This window comes from Cimex lectularius, unplaced genomic scaffold, assembly GCF_000648675.2.
Source record: "Cimex lectularius strain Harlan isolate CLEC.00 unplaced genomic scaffold, Clec_2.1 scaffold56, whole genome shotgun sequence".
Classification (NCBI taxonomy): Eukaryota; Metazoa; Arthropoda; class Insecta; order Hemiptera; family Cimicidae; genus Cimex; species Cimex lectularius.
In genome coordinates this window covers 1,254,105-1,268,286 of record NW_019394202.1, presented here as the reverse complement: position 1 = coordinate 1,268,286, position 14,182 = coordinate 1,254,105, and the positions used below count along the sequence as shown (strand labels likewise).

General features: G+C 36.8%; 1 protein-coding gene across 1 annotated transcript in view; it reads left to right on the top strand.

Annotated features, from left to right (window-relative positions):
- LOC106666600 (N-alpha-acetyltransferase 15, NatA auxiliary subunit-like) overlaps nt 1–14,182 on the top strand; it is a 212,724-nt gene that overhangs the window by 41,479 nt on the left and 157,063 nt on the right. The gene's annotated exons all lie outside the window — the stretch shown is intronic.

Below are 14,182 nucleotides of genomic sequence, written 5' to 3'. Positions count from 1 at the left end.
GAAAATGGAGTCTTCCTCTTCCGATTCGGAATCTTTGGATTCTTCAGACCATCATTATATTTTAGGCAGTAGAGAAAATTTTCTCAGGATTTCCGCTAAATATCAACCACAAGATATTTTGGACAGTTATCACAAAATTCAATCCCTTTCTCCAACACTTTTTCTCTCGGAAACGAGGAAAAATTTACACCTTCAGCGTCGGAGTCTTTGGAGATTTCAGATCATCATTACTTTGTAGGCAGTAGAGAGAATTTTTGCTGGGTTTTGATTAATACCATAAAAGAAACATACTTTGGACAATTGTGCCAAAATTCAATCCTCCTCCACCTCTTCAGCGTAGGAGTCTTTGGAGTCCTCAGACTCGCAGTAGATTATACGTAGGACAGAGAATTTTCTTTGGATTTTGGCTAATTATCATGTGTAGGATATTTTGGACAATTATGCCCAATGCCTCTGAGACGAGGGAAAATGGACCTGGAGGTGACACCTACCTCTTCAGCGTGGAATCTTTGAAGTCTTTGGTCTATCATTATGTTTCAGGCGGTAGAGAGGATTTTCGCTAATTATTATCCACAAGATATTTTGGATAATTAAGTCAAAATTTAATTCCTTTTTCCAACACTTTTTCGCTCTGAAACGAGGAAAAATTTATACCTCGCCACCTTTTCAACGCAGGATTCTTTCGAGCCCGCAGACCCGCATATGAGAGAGAATTTTCTCTGGGTTTTGGCTAATTATCATCCACGGGATATTTTGATCAATTATGTCAAAAGTCTATTTAAAACTTCAGGTACAAGACAAGTAAAAGCCTGCAACACTTACTTTTAGGACTTACTATTCACAACAAAAAATATTTTACACAGCTCTTATACAGACTCGTATTGGCGATTTCTATATTGCCTCGCCATTCCTCCTTGCGACGCCTTGTAGGATTTAAGGATGGCATCTGTTGGACAAGGCTTGCGCCAAGACTGTTGAGGTGATGGAGTGTTTACTAGGGAACTTAAATTTTTAAGAAATTGAATTTTGCTTAAGACACTTGCTTTCATTTATCGTCAGTCTACTGATAGGTAGTACTGCTCTCATCAGAAAAGGATGCAAGGCGAGTAGAGGTGTCGTCGTAATATCTGCGGCATAGAGGTTTGGTCCAGGCACGTTGCCTTAACGTACTTCCGTGGCCCGAGCACACGCACTTTCATACTACAAATTTTTGTATTGTTTAATACGTCAGCACTAATAAATAAATCTATCAATATGAGATATTCCATGTTATAATTAAATCCTTAAGGTAAACGTTTTTACTGGAAGCTTCCCAGGAACCATTTAAATGAAGATAGTTTTGAAATTTCTGGCGTGCTATAGAGAAAAATGCATTCTAAATGGGTATTATTTACCTAAATATTTTTTTATATTGTAGAAGTTGAATTCATAACATTCGACTAATTCTTTAACTTCTTTGACTTTCCTGAATCAACAGTTCAATGAACAAATTTTTCGAGGCTCGCGTGCTTCTCGTAATCACTGCATGTCAACTGCTCATCCGCGTGATGCTTCCGCATTATTTATGGATCTTTTCAACGCTTCTTTTTCACACGTTATTGGCTTCTAGGAGATCTCGAATGAAACTAATTAATAAAAAGACCTTCACTTATCCCTAATCAAATCTAGCGTCATCCCAAAAATTTTACATGTTAGTCACAGATATGTAAACTAGAAGTCGCATATCTACGCAGTCTAGTCACACAGTCTAGAGACACTGTTACACGGTCGGTTACTTCGGAAGAATCGGAAACAGTTATGACATAGCAGATGGAAAATGAAAATAAATTAAAGGAAGTGCGTCCATGCATATTTACAACGAAGCAAAACTGTCACAATCTACAATGCTCCTATCCACAAATATGACTGCGTTCATTGCCTTGGGTTTCACATACTCGTGATAAACAATTACGGGACGAAAAACAGACATATAACCTTCATACAACCCTGTAGAACTATGTGCAACCCCTATACCCTCCGATTCCGAGGGTCAATCTTCTATGTCCGTTCTGCCGCAGATATTCCGACTACACCACTACTCGCCTTGCATCCGATGACAGAGCAGTACTACCGATCAGCTGATTGCTGATAAACGAAAGCAAGCGCGTCCATGTCACATTTACTCTCCCTATCCCCAAATCTGTCTGTGCTCGTTGGTAGACTCACCCTTCACATCGAATCGGCATGCGCGACCGAAACAAGACAGGTCTATTCTACAAACCTATGTCACGATAAAAAACATTTTCAATTTTAACTACAATTAAAAGTACGCCAAGAATATTGTATGGAAGCTTTTTTTTTGACATGGTTCAAGTATCTATTATATAATTATATAATCCTTCCTATTATCTGGCGGTTCTTTTGGATCTGAGCATGATAAGATTACTATGAATACATCTTTCTGACTGTAGGGCTTTTACTTCTAAATATTTACTTTATACCTAAGATTTACTTTACACCCACCACTCTCCTTGCATCCTAGCAGTACTTTCCTCTGACATGGATCCAATTTATTCGAAAGATCTACCGATATCTCATGTATGGCAGACTGGTGTAGAGAATGGAAAATGAAAATCAATGAAAGCAAGTTACGTTTACACTCGTAAGTAAATCTCCTCTCACGATCTGAATCACAAATGTCTCCATATCAAAATCTGACTGCATTATCTTGGGATCCATCTAGACTCAAGCTAAAACGACAAGACCTGAAAAGACGGTCTATTCTAACACTTATAGGAACTTTATTTGGTTTTATGGTTTTATCATCATTTTGTGAACTCTCTGTGATTGTGGTTTTATTGTTTTATTATTTTCTTGTGACCAACCCGCTCGGATCGAAGTCTTTATGTACTCGCGTAAATCATTTCTCAGATTACCACTACTTTTTATCATATTTTCCAATAAATTGAGGGAATCTTGCAAAGCTGCATCCTCACTTGACGCGATCTTTTGAGCGAGTCTGTCTTGTACCTGTTAGTCTTGGTCTACAGTCCCAAGTATTTGACACAACCTGTCGCAGGAAGTAAAATTAGATTAAGATAAACGGGAATATTTATCTTTTAATGATTATTTTTAGTTTCCATTTAAGGAACCTAAGTTCTAAGGTGTCTTGAAAATATCGAACTTCTAGGGCATGATTGTATCGTCAGCAAAGAGGGTTGTAAGTGTCTTTGAGTGTTGTAAGTATGCATATATGATACAAAGTAACGGACCTAAGATTCTCCCTTGAGAAACACAAGTTAAATTACGTATTTAATAGTTGGGTTTAGGTTATAATAGTTTATATCTAGTGAAAAGAAGCGTAATGGAATAGTTAAATTTATTATTTGCTCCCTTCAATGCTTCCTTTGCTTTCATTTAATTCAAACGCATTTCACCATCTGTGAGAAATGTGTGACTGTGCGAAACTTTAAAAAAAATTATTAACCATTATTTTTTCTTCTGTTTTAGGTAAGAACTCTTTCCTCCAAGGGTGTATTATTTTATTTCATCCTGTTAAAAAGTAGTTTTGTAAGTATAATATTTTTTTGTCGTGATATATTTTGTGTGATGTTATGGTGTGCTTATGGCAGTTGTGTGATATTACCGATGTTTTGTTCTCAAATCTCCCGGGCCGGTTTATTTTTGCCAGCGTCCGTCAGATCCTTCTGCGGACCGGATGGATTTCCCCCTGGTCAACTCGTCCCATCTTCGTAATGTGGGCGGGTAAATTATATTTGGTCGCCACCTGTCAAGCAGGTTTTCGTCAGTGAGTCAAACGGCATTGAAATGAAACGGATCTAACTCGAGCCGAGTGACTGATCCCTCGTTTTCTGCGAAATATGAACTAGCTGCTTAAATTAACTCAAAAACTAGGTGGGCGTGGTACGCCTATTTTGAGCACAAAAATATGGCACGTGGCACACTCACTTGCTTATTCATACATAAAAAAAGTTTAATCGGGAATAGTTGAACTGTAGTCACCTTGCATAATTTCTTTTTCAGCATTGTTTTTGTTGGAATTTAAGAGAATTTCAAGTGGTGTAAATTGTCATAATGCATTATCTCGACTTACAACACAGTTACCTTCGAAAAAAAAAATATATCCAACCAGTTTTTCACTTAAATACGGGTTATTAATTCAACAATTTTGTATAGTGACATGATAAAGAATCAATCAGTCTAATCGTATCTATCCTGGTCCCCAGATTCTCTCTACATTTAGATAATTGTCATACTTTAGTAAGGCACGAGAACAAAACAGAGGATCTTTAAACTGGTACGTAATGTTTTACATTCAGGCTATCTACTTTTTCTTATCGAGGTTTTGGGGTTCTTTGGTGTTTTTGATTTTTCACTCCGTCCACACTCGGTGATAAAGCCCCAAAAAACCGACAATATATAAAGGATTGACACACATTCACACAGTTGGTTAATCTAAGAGTCAATGAAGAATAAATTCTATCCAAGAGCTTAAAGCCCCCTTGAATAACTTTAATAATAACTATTCAGAAATCTGAGATGCGGTCTCATGCGGACCGCATCTCACAATTTCTGAATAATTATCGATTAACTGTCACTAACCACCACACATTTAATATTAACGAAGGAACACAACGTGTTAACAAAAGATTCCTTCGAAAGATGCCTCATTAGACAGTACAAAATTGTCTTTTAACCCAAATAAAAAAATACAACGTAAAAAATACTCTACAATAATAAGAACCCATATATAAATTAAAAGAAGAAGCATTTGTTTTTTTAAAGTGAATTTTATATAAAAGTTTTAATTGTAATTAATTTGCATATAGTCCTTTTTCATCGTATCATCCCCGAAGATTTTTTTATTCTTTCGAGAACGGGTTAATTTAAAATTAGTTGAAGTTAAAAAAGGTTAATTTGAGTTGGAAAAAAAGATTAATTTGAATCTAAAAACGATTGATTTGAAAATAATTGAAGTTAAAAATGGTTAATTTGAAATTCATTGAAATTAAAAAGGTTGGTTAGCAGTTAAATGCGATTAATTATTAATTAAAAATGGCAAATGTAGGTAGTTGAACTTTACAATATAATTTGCAATTATAAACCTTTGATTTGAAATTAAATAAATTAATTAAAATTAAAAGGGTTAGTTGAAACGAATTGACGTTAAAAATAGGGTGAATTTGAAATAATTAAAGTTAAAAAGGTTCAGTTGCAATTAAAAGGGATTAATTTGAAATGAATTGAAGTAAAAAAATGTTAATTTGAAATTAGAACGATTGGTTTGGAATTAAAAAGGATTCATTTGCAATTAATTGAAGTTAAAAAGGGTTAATTTGAAATTAAAAACGATTGATTTCAATTTAAAAACAATTGACTTGAAATTAAAAGGGTTAATTTGAAATTAATTGTAGTTAAAAAGGGTTAATTTGAAATTAATTGTAGTTAAAAAGGGTTAATTTGACGGAAAAAGCTTTATATACTAAACTCGGTGGTTTTTCACTTACAAAAAATATATCTGATACTTCTAATGTAAAACCAATCAACTTTGGTCATTCTACATCGATAGACAAAACATTTTATACAGCTTTTAATATCCTATTTGGCAGATAGTGCTGCCGAATCTCTCAGGTAACTGCTTATCCTTATATTCTTATTTAAGCGGGTGGCCCCCAGGGGAGCATCCTAGGGCCCTTCCTGTTATACAATAGACAATGTTTCATCCTGATCCGTTAGCTAGTCACAACATCCAACTTTTTTCGGCCGAGAAATTACATTGGTCATTGCCAGCCCTCTCTTTCCTAGCTTTGCTTGTATTATCTAACTCGCGTCTTAAACATACTGATATCCTTTACCCTTTCCTCCAGCGTAGTGATGATGTTACATGATATAACGATAACAAACTCTTTTCTTTCTTTATCCTATTGCTAGCCTTTCACAAATACTCAAAAACTGTTGAAAAACATGCTATTATGTTGGCATTCACACTACCCCATAGTACTCGATATTCCTCTGAGTGATTGGTCTTATTCACACACCAGACTGCCAGAGTATACGATAATCCTCGGGGTAATTGGGGATAAGTTCTTTCATTCGTGCTAATAAATTACATTCAAAAACCAGACTTTGTTTACAATACCTTAGAGAACTCGATAGTCCTCGGCGTAATTGGGGGAAAGCCCCTCCCCTCCATTCACGCAAATAAATACATTCGTTCCAATAAATAACAACACATATATACAGGTTCAAAGATCTATATACAATTAAAATATTTATGGGCAATTTCTTTTTACAACAGTGTTTTTTATTTTTTTTTACTAAAAGTAAAATTGTGTGAAAAAATTGAAAAAATTTTTTTTTGAAAGTTAAAAACAGGTCAACAAAATAAAAACAATCTTGCACTGAGGTGCTTAAAATCTCCCATTTCCACCACTACTGAATTTTGAAATTTATCTAAGAATCTAAGTTTCCAAATGAGTTCATTTAAAAAAAATGATAAATGTCTATTTTAAGAATCGAAATGGCGATTGTGTGTCTTTAATCCGAGTGCTTATTGATTCTTTTTTGTTTTTGTATACCCATTGGAAATTTAATATTTAAGGAAAGATTTTAATAATTAAAACAATATCTTCGTGACTTTTTCGTGTGATGACCACACTAATACACAGACTACAAATATTCATTTAAACATTTTCTAAGAATCCGGGGCAAATCATCAGCAATTCACTAATAGGAACATTATGAATAACAAAAGCGTGGGTGTCCGTGAGTCAACTTTAAAAAAAAGTTCTTCGTCTTTTCAAATAATTTTCCTATTATGATTCTAAAGATTACATATTTTGAATGTTAAATCACGTTCCGAGCTGTAATCAATTTTTACTCATTCTATACTTTTCTGTATTTTTTGCAAGCGTACTCAGTATTATTATATTCAAACTTTCATTAGAGAGGCGTTACACGGTATTGCACAGTCTCACTGATGTGGGATGGGATCTACCAAGGGCGGTGCTAAACGAAGATGACAACTCGTTTAATAATCACTGTACCATAAAAAGGCGAGAAATGAGTTGTCGGAGGCGATGATGCGATGCGTAATAATACGTTGTGATTAATGATTATAGTAATTGGAAAGATGGGAGTGCGACAATTAAGTTCGAAGGAAATCGACTTCGCCTTGTTTTGTGGCAACGCCTGAAAAGCTATAATTGCACTGAATTACGTTTTAAATAATTCTATCAATACACAAACACACACGCATCATCATCGTCATTATTCATTTTTAGGGGACTTAAGCTGGAAAGGGCTGAGGCACGGCGAATGGAGTTATGTAGGGAAGTCCAGGGATTGTAGGGAAGGATAAGAAGGAGCGACTGGAAGCTTTGGATATGTATGAGAGGGGAACGAGGTTATATAGAAGGCTTAGATGTTAGATTTTAAATATACGAAGGGTAATTGATAGAAGGGAAGTATAGTGAGCAGTAGGAAGGGTACATCCATTTCACACCTCACCACATATAAAAACCCATAAGATAAAATATGAAACGAAGAAAGCAGTTTATGATTATCTCGAGTCTGGTAACAAGCCCACTAATGAGTCCACCGTACAGCCGTAATTGAAATGGGGAAGCACAAGGGTTTACAGGAGCTGATTGGGAAGAGTTGACTTGCATGAGAATTGCAGAAGGTGGAGAAGCAGCGGCGGGAGATTTGGTCAATGTGGGGTTTCCAGGATATGGTTTGATCATGGACGATCCGTAGGTTTTTAACAGATGGATAAAAGGGATATCGGTTGGTTGTTAATGCAGAGCGAAGAAGTATGAGGGGAATTGGATTCAAACACTATAGCCTGGGTCTTATTGATATAGAAGATTCAACTACCCATGAGCTGATGGCATTTAGGTCCTCTTGGATTCTTCTGATTGAGAATTGGAAAGGAGAGATAGATTTGTAAGTCTTCCGCGTAGAGGTGGCAAGTGCAACATTTAAGGATATTAGGAAGATGTTTAATATAACACCAAAAGAGGGAGCCAGCTAAACTGGAGATTGAGAAACCCCCAATAGTGTTGGGCAGAGGTCGGGGGGGGGGTCTGGGATGAGAACTATATGCGAACAGGGTGAGAGGAAGGAATGAAACCATCGACTTACACTGTAGGACTTGCTGCAACATTGCCTATACGGGTCTGTAAATTTATTATTGTAGCCCTTGTTTTTCACAAGAACTAATCACTCTGTTAGTAAGTCCAAAATGGATTTTTATTGAACTTTATTATTTAGTCGACTGTGTCAGCATCTCGCAGTAGAAAATTGAAGATATTGTAAACAAGGCTTTTTAGCTGAGGAGAACAATCTTGCTCGCAATCCGTGTAAACTGTTAATCAAAAGTTGTGAAATCCAGACGAACTTGGCCGTAATGAGAAAAGGTGCTCCGTGAGAATATTGAATCGGAAAGAAAACAAGCTGAATCTTGTCGCAAGATTGTAACCACAATTAGCGGGCAACAAGACAGAAAATTACGTCATTTTATGACTTGCCCAAAGCTCCGGGTGTTAATCACATTTTAAGAAATCCGCAGTCTAGGAGGGTGTGTAATTAACTGGAAATGAGCTTTTGTCTCTTATTTAAATTTGAACGAAAATTTTTAAAACCCTGTACCTGCATTCATTAGGGCACAAATTAAACAACACTCGGAATCTGGATACACAATTTTGTAGGGCGGCCATTTTCGTGCATGGGTTTGGTTACGTTAGATGAGGGTACGGGTGTAACGGAGTTAGCTTAGATACGGCAAAGTTAAGTAGGAACTAGTTGATAAGGGCATAGGTTATAGACGATTATTTGGTTAGGAATGTGAAGGTCAGGGTATGAGACTGGTTAGGTTAGGAATGATAAAGGTTAATCACGGGGTAGCTTGAGTTGGGTACGACTAGAATAAGGTTAGTAATTTTTTTAACGTGCGTTGTGGGCTGGACACACAATTTTTTGCGTGCAATTTTCCTGCTTGTTAAGTGCTCTTAGATTGCGGCAATGGTGAGGGACTGGTTAGGTTAGGAATATTTAGGATAATGTAATGTTGAGTCACGGATTAACTGAAGTTAGATAGGGCGCGGTTAAGTTTCAGTAAGTTTTTTTAACATGTAAATGTTTTTGGGCTGGATACTCAATTATTTTGGCGGGACTATTTTTATGCATGTGTTGTGTTAAGTTATGTAGCAGCAAGAATTAGGGTTAGGGATGGGTTAGGCTAGGTTAGCTTAGCAATATTTAAGTTAAAATTAGGGTTAGTCAAACGGTTGACTTAAATTATGTAGAGCTAATCATTAACGTTAACATGGATATGTTTTTGCGGTGGATAAAGATTTTTTTTGCGTGACCATTTTCGCGCATTGGTTGGTTTGGGTTAGCTTAGTAACGGCTAGGTTAAGTTGCGGCAGGGGTTATGGTGTGGTACAGGTTAGGCTAGGTTAGGAGAATAAGTTAAAGTAAAGGTTAGTCACACGGGTTAACTTACGTTAGGTAGGCTAGGGTAAAAGTTAATCATTTTTTAACATGGATATGTTTTTGGACTGGATACAGATTTTTTTGCGTGACCATTTTCGCGCAACGGTTGGTTTGTGTGTTAGCTTAGTAACGGTTAGGTTAAGTTGCGGCAAGGGTTATGGTGTGGTGCAGGTTAGGCTAGGTTAGGAGTATAAGTTAAAGTAAAGGTTAATCATACGGGTTAACTTACGTTAGGTAGGGCTTGGTTAAGGTTAATCATTTTTTTTAACATGGATATGTTTTTGGACTGGATACAGATTTTTTTGCATGACCATTTTCGCGCATTGGTTGGGTTGGGATGGCTTAGTGATGGTTAGGTTATGGTGGGACAGGTTAGATTAGGAATTGGTTAGATGACGTTAAGGGTTAGGATAGGTAAAGTAGGACTAGAGAAGGAGTTTATGAATGGTTAGGTTAGTTTCGTTAAGCGTTAGGGTTTGGGACGGGGTAGGTTAGGCTAAGGCAAGGGTTTGTCACGGATTAGGTTAGGAATATTTAGGTGAGGCTAGGGTAATTTTTAACATGGATGTAGGGTTCGTTTAGGTTAGGAATGGTGTTAGCTTAAGTTGGGATAGGGGTTAGGGAAATGGGTTAGGTTAGGGGTTAGGGAAATGGGTTAGGTTACATATACTCGATTAAATATTTTTCCGTGAAACGGAGAAAATATGCCCACTCACTCAACTTTTTCTCAGGACAGGTGGAAAAGTCTTCTGTTCTTAGGGTGCCTTTATATACTTTTGATCCAATTGAAAATTTTTGGGCCTTTTCATTTTCTTAACGGTTTAAGGTAATTTGAAACCAACAAGAATCATTTTACAGGCAAATTTGACACCGTAGGCGTTAAATGTTCCATAATGAGATGAAAGGTTTGGGACTTCTGTTTCATAAAGTTTCGTTCCCAGTACCAATTAAACAGAAAATAAATAATTGAAATTTTTGTATTTGTTAATGGCAAAAATAGTTAAAAATAAAAGGAAAAGTTAAAAAGTCAAACGCGTAACTGCTGATCCAAAACTCATACCTTTCGTAAAAGCATAGGGCGTTAATGGGGCTTAGAGCGAATTAGGCGAACAAAGATTCATTCTTTTCAAAACCGCCTACGTGTAAATTTACATAAATTGTCAAGGTAATTGTCATTGGGCATGCGTGAGCCACATTCCAAAAAAATTGAATATTTTATAATGTGTGTTATAATGAGTGCAACGGAATGAAGTTATGCAATTCGACACTACCTTGAAACGGTCGATATCACAGCTTGAAGAAGGCACGTGCTAAGACGTTATTTATTAACTTCTTTTGTTGAATAATATGGAGGATTGGTTAAAGAAGCTTGCATGGTTGTATGCGTTGATGTGATTACTTTACTCTTTTCCATTTCCTCTGTTTTACGTAGACCTGACCCAAGTTTTTGGCAGGTTTTTCCTTTATAACTGATTGTTCTTGATTCCATCCTATGCAATATTAGTTCTGTTACCCAGCCGATACATCCCACCATCATCCCTTACAACCTAGGCGGCCGATACTGCAATTCACCTTTTGACCCAAATCTTAATCCGTTAATCCAGAATTATCTTGGGCTCACGGAGGTGCAAAATGTATTCAATAAAACTAGACTGCCATGGAATTCATAATTGAACAAGACTCAACAAGACAAGTGAACAAGACTCACATGACAAGAACTAAACAGACTTTAAACACACAGACTGTAACGAACAAAGTAACTTGCACAAAATTTTATCAGACCTATTTGTCTCCCCATGCCATCTACATAATGCCAAACTAATCCAAGCATTCTAGTCAAAAGTGCTCAGAAGAATGTTCTAAGGTCATTACTACGTCTCTAACCTCCGTATCCACAATAGCCTTAACCCGTCGGGAAAAGATCGATTTCGCTTCTTCAAGTTTCACCCAATCTTTTAACCCATCCTAATCCCACTGCTTAAGGCAGGTCTCTACTGTCGCCGGAAGTTTTGACGATCAAACTTAACTTAATACAAGATGTTGCTGCTCTTACTTTGCACATTAGGAATGTAAAGGTAATGCCAAGCCATCCAATATCTAAACTAATATGAGCAGTCCGATCAAAAGTGTTCAGAAGAAATATCCAATTTGAAAATCTCGCATTTTTCGTCTATCCAGATTTGGTGTATGTGGTATGTTGTTGAAGAATCTTTCTAGAAATTGGGCGTAGGCTTTTAAAGTATAATCGGTACGATTTGTACGTGGTTCTATTGGTTTTACTTCAGTTGCTAGCAAGAGAAATGGATTTTTTTCTCATTTCCAGCGATTCCAGAAGAAATACCTTGTCAACGTGGAAAACTAGAGTTGTACTCTCTTTTTATTTTAAATCCTGCGTGCCGTCTTTTTTTCTTTTTTGTTAGTTTAATTTTTCGAAAGTTCCAGAAAAAATGACACATTCGTGTGCTGTCTACTTTTCAGTACGCACGTTTCACTGGCAGACGTTTGATGAAAACGATCCGGCCGCTCGCGTTTTCCCATCTTCGTGCCCAGTAAAGTGGTTAAACCGATTTTAATCCGGTTCTTAAATGTAATTTTTTAAAATTTGAACGTACCGGTAGCCTCTCTTTATTAACTTAGGGGCCGGTAGTTACTCTCAATTTACTTTCTAGCTTATTCCGCACGGTCCACTTAAAGATAAGTCCGACCCACTTTCGCATTTGTGTTTCCTTGTGATGTTGATGAAAATCCTTTCGGCCACACTTGCGACTCATGTTTGTACCTTTTGGCCGGCAAAAGTTCGATTTTGGGTTGTCGAGCAGATTTTGACATGACTGTGGTGTACGTCTAATCCGTTCCCAACGAATTATGATAATTAAATATAAATATCGGTTAACATAGAAAACTAAGACCTAATACACAACTTGCAATTGAAGTAGTCTATTAGAAAATTCACATAAATAATATTCCAAAATGGCAATTTGGCTTCTTCTTTACAGAAGGATGAAAAAATTAGAAATTTCGTTAAAATGAACAATTAAACTTATATTTTCTATTCAGTTCTTCCTGTCTCAGAATATTGATTATTAAAATTATTTTTGTAGACAAACCGAAGCCAAGGTGAAGCACATTGTTTGTGACAAGTAAGGTTAAGTTTGATAGGGTTAAGGATATGTAAGGGTTGTCTGGGGATAGGTTAAATTAGGTTAGGTTCGATTAAAGCTAGCCTAACTTAATTTTTTTCCTTGTTGCGTGTCAAACATCCAGTGTACATCAGTATCTACAGACTTTCACTCAAGTCAGATACTAAAACTATACCTAGACAGTCAGACTGACGTGAATTCCCCGCACAAGACGTTAGGAATAACAACTTACCGAAATCTATTTTATCCGTCAAAACTCACCTGTTTTCATACTAAACATTAATGAGATCACATTGGACATAAAAAGTGGAACTGTGGGGTTCCTCACTTGATGTTAAAGTTTTTAGTGCTGTCTGACTGTTAGAGTATGGATTTATTGTTTGATTGGATTCCATCAATTCCTTTTTTTCTCTGGCACAATAGTGTATACGTCTAGGTTTACGGCTCGCTGTTTGATTTTTCTGTGCACTCCTGATTTTTCAGCATTCCTTTCGGTCCAGAATTCATTTTCTGGTATAATTACAGTTGTAGGGGCGTCGGTGGCCGCAACGGTTTAGGCATTGACACGGCGCCCATCACTGTAAGGTAAAGGTCCCGGGTTCGAATCCAGCGGCCCTGCATTCGAACACCGGCACCCTTAGGGTAGATATGACCTCTGCTGTTGCGAACCCTCGTTAAAAAAAAAAAAAATACAGTTGCTGTAACTAATACGGAACCTGTAACTCCTCCTTAACTTTTAGCTATTCAACCCAGTCTTGTTCGTGGTCGACCATGTAACAGTCTGTGAGCAGTTGCTCTAGCAACTTGTTTTACTATCAGTACTGCACTTCCTCCAAAGATCCATTTGTTCAATGTTGTAAGATTAACCTTCGTATTTTCTGTCAAATTGGCTTTGTCCCTAGGTTTTGGCTTCTCTCTTAGCCAGTATGTGACCCTGCTCCGTACCCATTTGTCCTTAGTGTGGGACCTACGCAACGGTCTGGGCACTATCGTCACTGACTCTCGCCAAGGGTTCCCTGCACATCCAGATATTTTGATTTCACGTAACATGAGATTAAACGTGTGAGTGCTGCATGATTGTCAGAGAGTTTGGCTTTTCTTCCTGGAGTGATTTCGTGTAACTCCAGACCTAATAAAAGCCTGTATTCAAGTTTTTCTTCGCAATTTAAATTTTTTTAGTACGTTAAGACCTGTTCATAAAACATGTTTCCTGAATGAATCGTTTCTCAGGGTTGACTTGCATTATGTCAAATAAATTATTTATTTTACGCTCTGATTTGAATTGAGCTAATTTTATTAAAAATCTACCAATGAAGTAGTAAAATGGCATGTGTTAATTACGCCCATTTGTAAGTCATACCGTTCTGATGTTTTACCCATCTACTTCAATCTTCCTCCAACATTTCCGAAGATTTTGTTTGTCAATTCTGCGTTTCGACGTTTAACGCGTGAAATATTAGATTCGCCCGTTTCTCTGATTATGGTTTATTTCACGATCGGCCTGTTAAATTAAGTGATGCAATTGCATAACGAACAAATCCTTG